Source organism: Panthera onca, chromosome F2 (assembly GCF_046562875.1).
Source record: "Panthera onca isolate mPanOnc1 chromosome F2, mPanOnc1 haplotype 2, whole genome shotgun sequence".
Classification (NCBI taxonomy): Eukaryota; Metazoa; Chordata; class Mammalia; order Carnivora; family Felidae; genus Panthera; species Panthera onca.
The window spans coordinates 35622910-35635880 of NC_138356.1; the positions used below are offsets into that span (position 1 = coordinate 35622910).

General features: G+C 38.5%; 1 long non-coding RNA gene across 2 annotated transcripts in view; it reads left to right on the plus strand.

Annotated features, from left to right (window-relative positions):
• The window catches only part of LOC132664263 (uncharacterized), an 86612-nt gene that overhangs the window by 48167 nt on the left and 25474 nt on the right, over positions 1–12971 (plus strand). For both annotated transcript variants that reach the window (XR_009603553.2, XR_009603554.2), the window contains exon 3: positions 9616–9733. This is a non-coding gene — a long non-coding RNA (uncharacterized LOC132664263). The remainder of the gene's footprint in view (positions 1–9615; positions 9734–12971) is intronic.

Genomic DNA, 12971 nt, shown 5'->3' on the forward strand with positions numbered 1-12971 from the left:
TTTTTGAGAAAGATAGAGAGAGAGAGCACGAGAGTGTCCCTGAGCAGGGGAGGGGCAGGGGCAGAGGAAGAGAGAGAGACTAAGGAAGGCTGTGCACTCAGCAAGGAGTGCTATGGTCCTTTCTTTCAAAATAATACATAAAAATCAGGGGGAGGGATTATTGACACTCCCTCTTAAGTGTTGTTCTTATCCATTGATGCATTTGAAAGAATTTGACATATACCCAAGTCACCCATTAAGAATCTGTAGTTTAGGGGGAAAATAAAATTGTAAGAAATATTGTAGCATTGTACTGGACCAATTAGAGCTACAACTCTCAGTTATTTAATGGGGAAGCTTAATAGAATTAGTAAATTGATAAAATAACTGTAGTATATAACAAAACTCTGTATGACATAATATATGAGAAAAAGTATTTAAGGAGGAACAAACATGGACACGAGCTGCAGAAGATTCAGTGGAACCCACTGGATGGCAGAGCAGTTATATCACACAAAAACTCAAATTCTATTAGGGTTTAGCATAAAACCTGAACTCTTAAAACTCCTAGCAGTGAACATAGGCAAAAAGCTCTTTGACACTGGTTTTGACAAAGATATTTTGAGTGACACCAAAACATAGGGACAATAAAAGTAAAAACAAAGAAACTAAAAACCTTCTGCAAAACAAACGAAAAAATCAACAAAATGAGAAGGCAACCTACAAAATGGGAGATATTTGCAAGTCATATATACCGGATAAGCGATTAATATCTAAAAAATATAGAGGGTTCCGGAAGATGGCGGCATAGGAGGACGCGGGGCTCACAGCGCGTCCTGCCGATCACTTAGATTCCACCTACACCTGCCTAAAGAACCCAGAAAACCGCCAGAGGATTAGCAGAAGGGAGTCTCCGGAGTCAAGCGCAGACTAGAGGCCCACGGAAGAGGGTAGGAAGGGCGGCGAGGCGGTGCGCGCTCCACGGACTGGCGGGAGGGAGCCGGGGCGGAGGGGCGGCTCGCCGGCCAAGCAGAGCCCCCGAGTCTGGCTGGCAAAAGCGGAGGGGCCGGACAGACTGTGTTCCCACAGCAAGCGCGACTTAGCGTCTGGGAGGTCATAAGTTAACAGCTCTGCTCGGAAAGCGGGAAGGCTGGAGGACAAAGGGAGGGAGAGCTGCTGAGCCCCCGGACGGCAGAGCTCAGCTTGGCGGGGAACAAAGGCGCCAGCGCCATCTCCCCCGCCCATCCCCCAGCCAAAATCCCAGAGGGAACCAGTTCCTGCCAGGGAACTTGCTCGCTCCGCGCAAACACCCAACTCTGTGCTTCTGCGGAGCCAAACTTCCGGCAGCGGATCTGACTCCCTCCCGCTGCCACAGGGCTCCTCCTGAAGTGGATCACCTAAGGAGAAGCGAGCTAAGCCTGCCCCTCCAGCCCCCGTGCACCTTGCCTACCCACCCCAGCTAATACGCCAGATCCCCAGCAACACAAGCCTGGCAGTGTGCAAGTAGCCCAGACGGGACACGCCACCCCACAGTGAATCCCGCCCCTAGGAGAGGGGAAGAGAAGGCACACACCAGTCTGACTGTGGCCCCAGCAGTGGGCTGGGGGCAGACTTCGGGTCGGACTGCGGCCCCGCCCACTAACTCCAGTTATACACCACAGCACAGGGGAAGTGCCCTGCAGGTCCTCACCACGCCAGGGACTCTCCAAAATGACCAAACGGAAGAATTCCCCTCAGAAGAATCTCCAGGAAATAACAACAGCTAATGAACTGATCAAAAAGGATTTAAATAATATAACAGAAAGTGAATTTAGAATAATAGTCATAAAAGTAATCGCTGGGCTTGAAAACAGTATACAGGACAGCAGAGAATCTCTTGCCACAAAGATCGAGAGACTAAGGAACAGTCACGAGGAGCTGAAAAACGCTTTAAACGAAATGCAAAACAAAATGGAATCCACGATGGCTCGGCTTGAAGAGGCAGAGGAGAGAATAGGTGAACTAGAAGATAAAGTTATGGAGAAAGAGGAAGCTGAAAGAAAGAGAGATAAAAAAATCCAGGAGTATGAGGGGAAAATTAGAGAACTAAGTGATACACTAAAAAAAAATAATATACGCATAATTGGTATCCCAGAGGAGGAAGAGAGAGGGAAAGGTGCTGAAGGGGTACTTGAACAAATTATAGCTGAGAACTTCCCTGAACTGGGGAAGGAAAAAGGCATTGAAATCCAAGAGGCACAGAGAACTCCCTTCAGACGTAACTTGAATCGATCTTCTGCACGACATATCATAGTGAAACTGGCAAAATACAAGGATAAAGAGAAAATTCTGAAAGCAGCAAGGGATAAACGTGCCCTCACATATAAAGGGAGACCTATAAGACTCGTGACTGATCTCTCCTTTGAAACTTGGCAGGCCAGAAAGGCTTGGCACGATATCTACAGTGTGCTAAACAGAAAAAATATGCAGCCGAGAATCCTTTATCCAGCAAGTCTGTCATTTAGAATAGAAGGAGAGATAAAGGTCTTCCCAAACAAACAAAAACTGAAGGAATTTGTCACCACGAAACCAGCCCTACAAGAGATCCTAAGGGGGATCCTGTGAGACAAAGTACCAGAGACATCACTACAAGCATAAAACATACAGACATCACAATGACTCTAAACCCATATCTTTCTATAATAACACTGAATGTAAATGGATTAAATGCGCCAACTAAAAGACATAGGGTATCAGAATGGATAAAAAAACAAGACCCATCTATTTGCTGTCTACAAGAGACTCATTTTAGATCTGAGGACACCTTTAGATTGAGAGTGAGGGGATGGAGAACTATTTATCATGCTCCTGGAAGCCAAAAGAAAGCTGGAGTAGCCATACTTATATCAGACAAACTAGACTTTAAATTAAAGGCTGTAACAAGAGATGAAGAAGGGCATTATATAATAATCACAGGGTCTATCCACCAGGAAGAGCTAACTATTATAAATGTCTATGCGCCACATACCCGAGCCCCCAGATATATAAAACAATTACTCATAAACATAAGCAACCTTATTGATAAGAATGTGGTCATTGCAGGGGACTTTAACACCCCACTTACAGAAATGGATAGATCATCTAGACACACGGTCAATAAAGAAACAAGGGCCCTGAATGATACATTGGATCAGATGGACTTGACAGATATATTTAGAACTCTGCATCCCAAAGCAACAGAATATACTTTCTTCTCGAGTGCACATGGAACATTCTCCAAGATAGATCATATACTGGGTCACAAAACAGCCCTTCATAAGTTTACAAGAATTGAAATTATACCATGCATACTTTCAGACCACAATGCTATGAAGCTTGAAATCAACCACAGGAAAAGTCTGGAAAACCTCCAAAAGCATGGAGGTTAAAGAACACCCTACTAACGAATGAGTGGGTCAACCAGGCAATTAGAGAAGAAATTAAAATATACATGGAAACAAACAAAAATGAAAATACAACAATCCAAACGCTTTGGGATGCAGCGAAGGCAGTCCTGAGAGGAAAATACATTGCAATCCAGGCCTATCTCAAGAAACAAGAAAAATCCCAAATACAAAATCTAACAGCACACCTAAAGGAAATAGAAGCAGAACAGCAAAGGCAGCCTAAACCCAGCAGAAGAAGAGAAATAATAAAGATCAGAGCAGAAATAAACAATATAGAATCTAAAAAAACTGTAGAGCAGATCAACGAAACCAAGAGTTGGTTTTTTGAAAAAATAAACAAAATCGACAAACCTCTAGCCAGGCTTCTCAAAAAGAAAAGGGAGATGACCCAAATAGATAAAATCATGAATGAAAATGGAAGGATTACAACCAATCCCTCAGAGATACAAACAATTATCAGGGAATACTATGAAAAATTATATGCCAGCAAGTTGGACAACCTGGAAGAAATGGACAAATTCCTAAACACCCACACTCTTCCAAAACTCAATCAGGAGGAAATAGAAAGCTTGAACAGACCCATAACCAGCGAAGAAATTGAATCGGTTATCAAAAATCTCCCAACAAATCAGAGTCCAGGACCAGATGGCTTCCCAGGGGAGTTCTACCAGACATTTAAAGCAGAGATAATACCTATCCTTCTCAAGCTATTCCAAGAAATAGAAAGGGAAGGAAAACTTCCAGACTCATTCTATGAAGCCAGTATTACTTTGATTCCGAAACCAGACAGAGACCCAGTAAAAAAAGAGAACTACAGGCCAATATCCCTGATGAATATGGATGCAAAAATTCTTAATAAGATACTAGCAAATCGAATTCAACAGCATATAAAAAGAATTATTCACCATGATCAAGTGGGATTCATTCCTGGGATGCAGGGCTGGTTCAACATTCGCAAATCGATCAACGTGATACATCACATTAACAAAAAAAAAGAGAAGAACCATATGATCCTGTCAATCGATGCAGAAAAGGCCTTTGACAAAATCCAGCACCCTTTCTTAATAAAAACCCTTGAGAAAGTCGGGATAGAAGGAACATACTTAAAGATCATAAAGGCCATTTATGAAAAGCCCACAGCTAACATCATCCTCAACGGGGAAAAACTGAGAGCTTTTTCCCTGAGATCAGGAACACGACAGGGATGCCCACTGTCACCGCTGCTGTTTAATATAGTGCTGGAAGTTCTAGCATCAGCAATCAGACAACAAAAGGAAATCAAAGGCATCAAAATTGGCAAAGATGAAGTCAAGCTTTCGCTTTTTGCAGATGACATGATATTATACATGGAAAATCCGATAGACTCCACCAAAAGTCTGCTAGAACTGATACATGAATTCAGCAAAGTTGCAGGATACAAAATCAATGTGCAGAAATCAGTTGCATTCTTATACACTAACAATGAAGCAACAGAAAGACAAATGAAGAAACTGATCCCATTCACAATTGCACCAAGAAGCATAAAATACCTAGGAATAAATCTAACCAAAGATGTAAAAGATCTGTATGCTGAAAACTATAGAAAGCTTATGCAGGTAATTGAAGAAGATATAAAGAAATGGAAAGACATTCCCTGCTCATGGATTGGAAGAATAAATATTGTCAAAATGTCAATACTACCCAAAGCTATCTACACATTCAATGCAATCCCAATCAAAATTGCACCAGCATTCTTCTCGAAACTAGAACAAGCAATCCTAAAATTCATATGGAACCACAAAAGGCCCCGAATAGCCAAAGTAATTTTGAAGAAGAAGACCAAAGCAGGAGGCATCACAATCCCAGACTTTAGCCTCTACTACAAAGCTGTCATCATCAAGACAGCATGGTATTGGCATAAAAACAGACACATAGACCAATGGAATAGAATAGAAACCCCAGAACTAGACCCACAAACGTATGGCCAACTCATCTTTGACAAAGCAGGAAAGAACATCCAATGGAAAAAAGACAGTCTCTTTAACAAATGGTGCTGGGAGAACTGGACAGCAACATGCAGAAGGTTGAAACTAGACCACTTTCTCACACCATTCACAAAAATAAACTCAAAATGGATAAAGGACCTGAATGTGAGACAGGAAACCATCAAAACCTTAGAGGAGAAAGCAGGAAAAGACCTCTCTGACCTCAGCCATAGCAATCTCTTACTCGGCACATCCCCAAAGGCAAGGGAATTAAAAGCAAAAGTGAATTACTGGGACCTTATGAAGATAAAAAGCTTCTGCACAGCAAAGGAAACAACCAACAAAACTAAAAGGCAACCAACAGAATGTGAAAAGATATTTGCAAATGACACATCGGACAAAGGGCTAGTATCCAAAATCTATAAAGAGCTCATCAAACTCCACACCCGAAAAACAAATAACCCAGTGAAGAAATGGGCAGAAAACATGAATAGACACTTCTCTAAAGAAGACATCCGGATGGCCAACAGGCACATGAAAAGATGTTCAACGTCGCTCCTTATCAGGGAAATACAAATCAAAACCACACTCAGATACCACCTCACGCCAGTCAGAGTGGCCAAAATGAAGAAATCAGGAGACTATAGATGCTGGAGAGGATGTGGAGAAACAGGAACCCTCTTGCACTGTTGGTGGGAATGCAAATTGGTGCAGCCGCTCTGGAAAGCAGTGTGGAGGTTCCTCAGAAAATTAAAAATAGACCTACCCTATGACCCAGCAATAGCACTGCTAGGAATTTATCCAAGGGATACAGGAGTACTGATGCATAGGGGCACCTGTACCCCAATGTTTATAGCGGCACTCTCAACAATAGCCAAATTATGGAAAGAGCCTAAATGTCCATCAACTGATGAATGGATAAAGAAATTGTGGTTTATATACACAATGGAATACTACGTGGCAATGAGAAAGAATGAAATATGGCCTTTTGTAGCAACATGGATGGAACTGGAGAGTGTGATGCTAAGTGAAATAAGCCATACAGAGAAAGACAGATACCATATGGTTTCACTCTTATGTGGATCCTGAGAAACATAACAGAAACCCATGGGGGAGGGGAAGGAAAAAAAAAAAAAAAGAGGTTAGAGTGGGAGAGAGCCAAAGCATAAGAGACTGTTAAAAACTGAGAACAAACTGAGGGTTGATGGGGGGTGGGAGGGAGGGCAGGGTGGGTGATGGGTATTGAGGAGGGCACCTTTTGGGATGAGCACTGGGTGTTGTATGGAAACAAATTTGACAGTAAATTTCATATATTAAAAAATAAAAAAAAATAAATAAAAAATATAAGGAACTCCTATAACTCAATAGCAAAAATAATAATGATAAATAAATAAATAAATAAATAACCCATTTTGAAGAATGGGCAAAGGACTAGAGAGATATTTCTCCAAAGAAGACAAATAAATGCTGTACATGTATATGTACACTAATCTTCAGAGAAATGCAAATCAAATACACTGATATATCACATCACACCTGTTGAGATGGCTAGTATTTAAAAAAAAATTACAAGTGTTGCTGAATATGGGGAGAAAAGGGAATACTGATACACTGTTAGTGGGAATGCAAATTGGTACAGTTTATGGAAAACATATGGAGGTTCTTAAAAAAATTAAAACTGGAACTACCATATGATCCAGCAATCCTGCTGCTGAGTATTTATCAGAAGGAAATGAAACCACTATCTTGAAGAGCTATGTGCACTCCCATGTTCATTGAAGCACTATTCACAATAGCCAACAAACCACCTAAATGCCCATCAACAGATGAATGGATAAAGAAAATGTGGTATATACATAAAATGAAATAATATTTAGCCTTAAAAAAGAAGGAAAGTCTGATCTGTGATACCATGGATAGGCCTCAGACATTATTGTATGTATCATTTCACTTACATGTGGAATTTGAAAAAGCAAACTTAAGAAGCAGAGAGTAGAAAGATGGTTACCAGGGGCTGGGAGAAGGGAGAATAAGGAGATGCTGGTCAAAGAATACAAAGTATCAGTTATGCAAGATATATCAGTTCTGGAGATCTAATCTACAGCATGCCTATAGGTAACAATACTGTATTGTATAGTTAAACTTTGCATAGAAGATAGATCTTATGCTAAGTCCTTCTCTAATACACAAATAGTAGCAATACAGGGATCGGGAGGAAACTTTGGGCAGTGATGGGTATATCGCTACCCAAAATTGTTCCAGGTGAAGAGGCATGTGCGTCTCTTATTGCTAAGAAAATTCACTCATTCACATTCTAATATAGTCAGCAAATATAATTTCTATTATTTTTCTTTTCAATTTGCATTTATATCTGATATGAATCAGAAGTAATCTTAGAAGGTAATCCCCGCAATCAAGCCCCTAATCATACAGTGTAGTTCTAAATAAACTAATGAATGAATGTTGGATAGTATGGATACATAGAACTACCAGGGGCGCCTAGGTGGCTCCCTCGGTTAATCATGTGACTCTTGATTTCGGCTCAGGTGGTGATCTCAGGGTTCCTCAAATGGAGCACAGTCCATGTCAGGCTCTGCGCTGACAGTGGGAAGGCTGCTTGGGATTCTCATTCTCTGTCCCTACCCCCTCCTTCAAAATGAACATTAAAAAAAAAAAAAAAAATAGAACTACTATATGATCCAGCAATTCTACTTCTGGGTATTTATCCAGAAAAATAAAACCAAAGTTTGATAAGATATATGCACCCCTAAGTTTACTGCACATTATTTACAATAGCCAAAATATGGAAATAACTGAAACATCTACTGATGAATGAACGGTGTACACACATACACACACACACAATGGAATACTGAATCATAAAAAGAATGAAGTCTTGCCATTTGCAAAGTCCATCATGGATGGACCTTGAAGGTATTGTGCTAGGTGCAGTAAGTCAGACAGTGAACAACAATATTGTATGACTTCACTTATACATGAAATCTCAAATATAAAACAAATGAACAAACTAAACTAAAACTTAAAGGTACAGGTAACAGATTGGCGGGTGCCTTAGGGGAATGGGGTTTTAGGAGTGGGCAAAATGGGTAAATGGGGTCAAGAGGTATGAATTTCCAGTTATAAAATAATCATGTAAATATAATAATATAGGGCATATGGACTATATTCAATAATACTGTACTATATATTTGAATGCTGCTATGAGACTAAATCTTATAAGTTCTCACTACAACAGCAAAGAATCTTGTATCTTTGTGTGGTGACAGATGGTAACTAGATTTATTGTGACATTCATTTTGCAGTATATACAAATGTTGAATCATTGTATTGCATACCTGACATTAATATAATGTATGTCAATTATACCTCAATTTAAAAAAGAGATAGGTATGTCTCCTCCATGATTCACATCTTTCTTTTACGATGGGCTTCAATCAATACATGGCATTGGCCAGTCTCAAACAAGAAAATTAGAATGATACCATAAGACACAAAATGAAGGTATAATTGAAGACCTTCTCCATGAATGTAAGGAGAACTACCAATTTTTAACAGCTGCTTTGCAATAGTAATATAAGAGGAAGAAACAAACTTCTACTTGCTTGTATCATTTGGTTTTGTGTCTTTATAAGAACTCTTTAGCTTTACCCTAAAACATCATTAGTGGATTTTATATGTCTGGAATATTCTATAATATAAAAAGAGAAATGGAATACCACTTGTGACCTTCCATTATTTCTCAATTTCTTATAATTTGATGTAGATCAAGTTTTAAAAGTTCAAAATGTATAAAGGAATGTGTAGGAAAATATTATGTTTGTAATAAGTGCATCATTTCTGTATATAAAAATTATGTAAGTGATTGAAATTATTAATTAGTTGCTAAGGTGAAAAAAGAGTATTAAACTCTGTTAGAGAGATGAAAGATTACAGTTCTTATTTGTCAGTTATGTGATGTTTCTCTGCCTTCATAATTGTGCCAGTGAATTGATAGGTATAATTCAGTGAATTAAACTGAATGTAACTACTCTTTTTGAAGATGAATGCGAACAGAATTTTGAAATCTCTGACTTCAATAAGTACCATGTCCCTTCATTGGACAATACAGTTTATTCCACTTTTTATAAAAGGCAAAACAATAAATGTGTGGTAGCATAGCTATTTTGTGTGGATCAAAATGCTATATATCTTGCCCTTCTGATATCATTTCTATTCCTATCTTCTAGAAACTTCCACTTTTCCATTCTTTGTGACTCTGTTGTCTGACAGTCAAAAGGTCCCATCATCCACACTGTAAGGATAAAGAAGTTCCTAAGGCTGAGCCTAAACAGTGATTTTTTGCAGGTATGGGCAAATAACATAATTAATACAATTGATGTTTATTTGAAGAAATTGATATGGATACTAAAAGAGGGTCATTTTCTTATTCTTTGAGAGAAACACCTATAAGGATGCATTGTTCTTACTGTATCATTTATATTCTGATAAGAAAGCAGATTGTTTCCTAAGCACTTCAAGCAGCAAGGGCCCTGGTGTGGGTTATCAGAGGCTTACACAGCCCTAGGAAGGGCTGGAAAATATAAAGATCAGAAAGGCCATTGGTAGATTTCATGAAAATTAGAAATACAAAATTTACAAAAATGTTTTCCAGTCATTTCAGATGGTGGCAGCATCAATATGGGCGATTCTAACAAGATACCTGGAAGTTGATGGTAAAACTCATGTCTATAGACCCACTACCCCACACCCGTCTACAGCTGGAGAATAACGGCTTCTCCTTCTCTTAGAATTTTCATGTCTCCTCAAAATGTGCCACTCATTGTTAAACAGGAAACTCTGCCAACAAGGAGCTCAGGAAAATGTAGTTGGGGTATCTTTGTTATGATGTGGGGGAGATGTAGATGGCAACAGGGATGATACTGCTCAGCAGGAAATATGAAACTGTGACTTGCCCTGTAACCACCTTGCTTCTACATAGAGGAGTGTCTCCAAGCATAGGTCATTAGATTTATGCAGGGCTGAGATGGAATTCTAATAATATTTTTAACCTCATGATTCAGCCTTCCCTAAGACTTCCCAGTTACAGAAGCCAGTTGGTTCTTTTGTTGCTTTACGTGTGTGTGTGTGTGTGTGTGTGTGTATTGAGTTTCTATCTATAAAAATCAAGAGGGTCCTGACTACTGCAATAGAAACAGAACAGGGTAGGGGAGTGGACTATGAGCTTAATCATTAGGTCAATCCTCTGATTATGGGAAGATAATGCCTCACAAACGGATGGTATCTTAGTTCAGGCTGTCAAAACAAAATACCAATCACTGGATGGCTTAAACTACAGAAATTTAGTTTCTCATAGTTCTAGAGGCTGGAAGTCTAAGATTAGGGTGCCAGTGGATTTGGGTTCTGGTGTGGATTCCTCTCCTGACTCGTAGACAGGTGCCATCTCACTGTTTGCTCACGTGGCTACTCCTCAGTGTACGCTCACAGAGGGAGAGAGATACAACAAGGGCATAAATCCCATATTGAAAGACCTGCTTTCATGACCTAATCTAACCCTAATTACCTCCCAAAAACCTGTCTCCAAATACTATCACACATTGGAGGATAAGGCTTCAACATATGTATTTTGAGGGACACAATTCAATCCAAATCATTCCACCCCTTGGCCCCCCAAAATTCCTGTTTTTCTCAAATGCAAAATACATTCATTCTATCCCAATAGCCTTTAAAGTCTTAACTCATTTCAGTATCAATTCATATACAGTCTCATTTAAATATAATCTAAATCAGTTATAAGTGACATTCAAACTACAATTCATCCCAAAGTAAATTTCTCCAGCTATGAACTTGTGAAACCAGACAAATTAAACAATTTTTTTTAATGAATCCAGACACAGACCAACACCCTTCATTAAAATTAACTCAAAATGGATCACAGGCCTAAACAGAAAACATGACACTATAAAACTCCTAGAGATTACTTAAGAAAAATTTAAGTGACCTTGAGTACAACAATGACTTTTTAGATACAACAACAAAGTCACAGTTCATGAAAGAAAAAACCTTACTCTGCAAGTGATGTTATCAAAAGAATGAGATGTGTCTCATATTTGCAAAAGAAATGTCTGATTAAAGACTGTTATCCAAAATATGCAAAGACCTCAAAGCTCAACAATAAGAAAATTAAAAACCTGATTTAAAAGTGGGCAAGAGACCTGATCAGACATCTCACAAAAGAAGATATACAGATGACATGTAAGCATCTGAAAAGATTCTCCACATCATATGTTAGTAGGGAATTGATAATTAAAACAATAATAAGTTACTGTTAAACACCTATTAGAATGGCCAAAATCTGTAAACTTCACTAAAAACTGACAGACATGTGGAGCAACAGGAATTCTCATTCATTGCTGATGATGGTGCAGACACTTTGGATGAAAGTTTGGTGGTTTCTTAATTACATTAATTAATTTAATTTATAATTAAATTAATTAATTCTTAATTTAATAAATTTAATAAATTCTTAAGAATTTAATAAATTCTTAATTAAATTAATTAATTTAATTAATAAATTAAAATTAAATTACCCTCTTACCATACAATCCAGTGTCACATTTCTTGGTATTTACCCAAATGAGTTGAAAACTTGAAAATTTATGTCCACACAAAAACATGGACACAGCTGTTTATAGTAGCTTTTTCCTAAGTGCCAAAACTTGGAACAATAAAGATGCCCTTCAGTAGATGAATGGATAAACACACTGGTACATCCAGACAGTACAATATTATTCAGTGATAAAAGCAAATGAACTATCAAACCATGAAAAGGTATAGAAGAAGCTTACATGCATATTACTAAGTGAAAGAAACCAATCTGAAAAGACTACATACTGCATGATTCTGACTATAGGACATCCTGATAAGGAGAAACCATGGTGAAAGTAAAAAGATAAGTGGTTGCCAGGGATTAGGAGAGAGACAGCAATGAATAGGCCGAGCACAGAGGATATTTAGGGCAGTGAAAATACTTCATATGATACTATACTGGTGGATATATGTCACTGTACATTTCTCAAAACCCAAAAAACTTACAACATCAAAAAGGAACCCAATATAAACTACAGACTTTGGGTGACAATAATGGATCAATGTAGGTTCATCAATTATAACAAATGTTCCCCGTAGTGAAGGATGCTGATAGTGGGGGAGGTTGTGCATCTGTGGGCATAGGGAATTTATAGGAATTCCTCTATATTTTGTGCTCAATTTTGCTCTGAACCTAAAAATGCTCTGAAAAGTGAAACCTTTTTTTCATTTTTATAAAAAAAACTTTTTTAAAAGTTAAGGTAGCCAATGACCTAACAATTAAATTCCTAGAAATTTACCCAAGAGTGAAACTGTATGTCCACGTGAAGACTTGCATGCAAATATTCATATAGTATCCTTAAACGATGCTAAAAATTGGAAACAACCCAAATGTCCACTTACAGACTAATGGATAAACTATATCTGGTTATCCTTACAATGTAACACTATTCAACAGTAAAAATGAACGATATACTGATAAAGTAAAAGAAGTTAG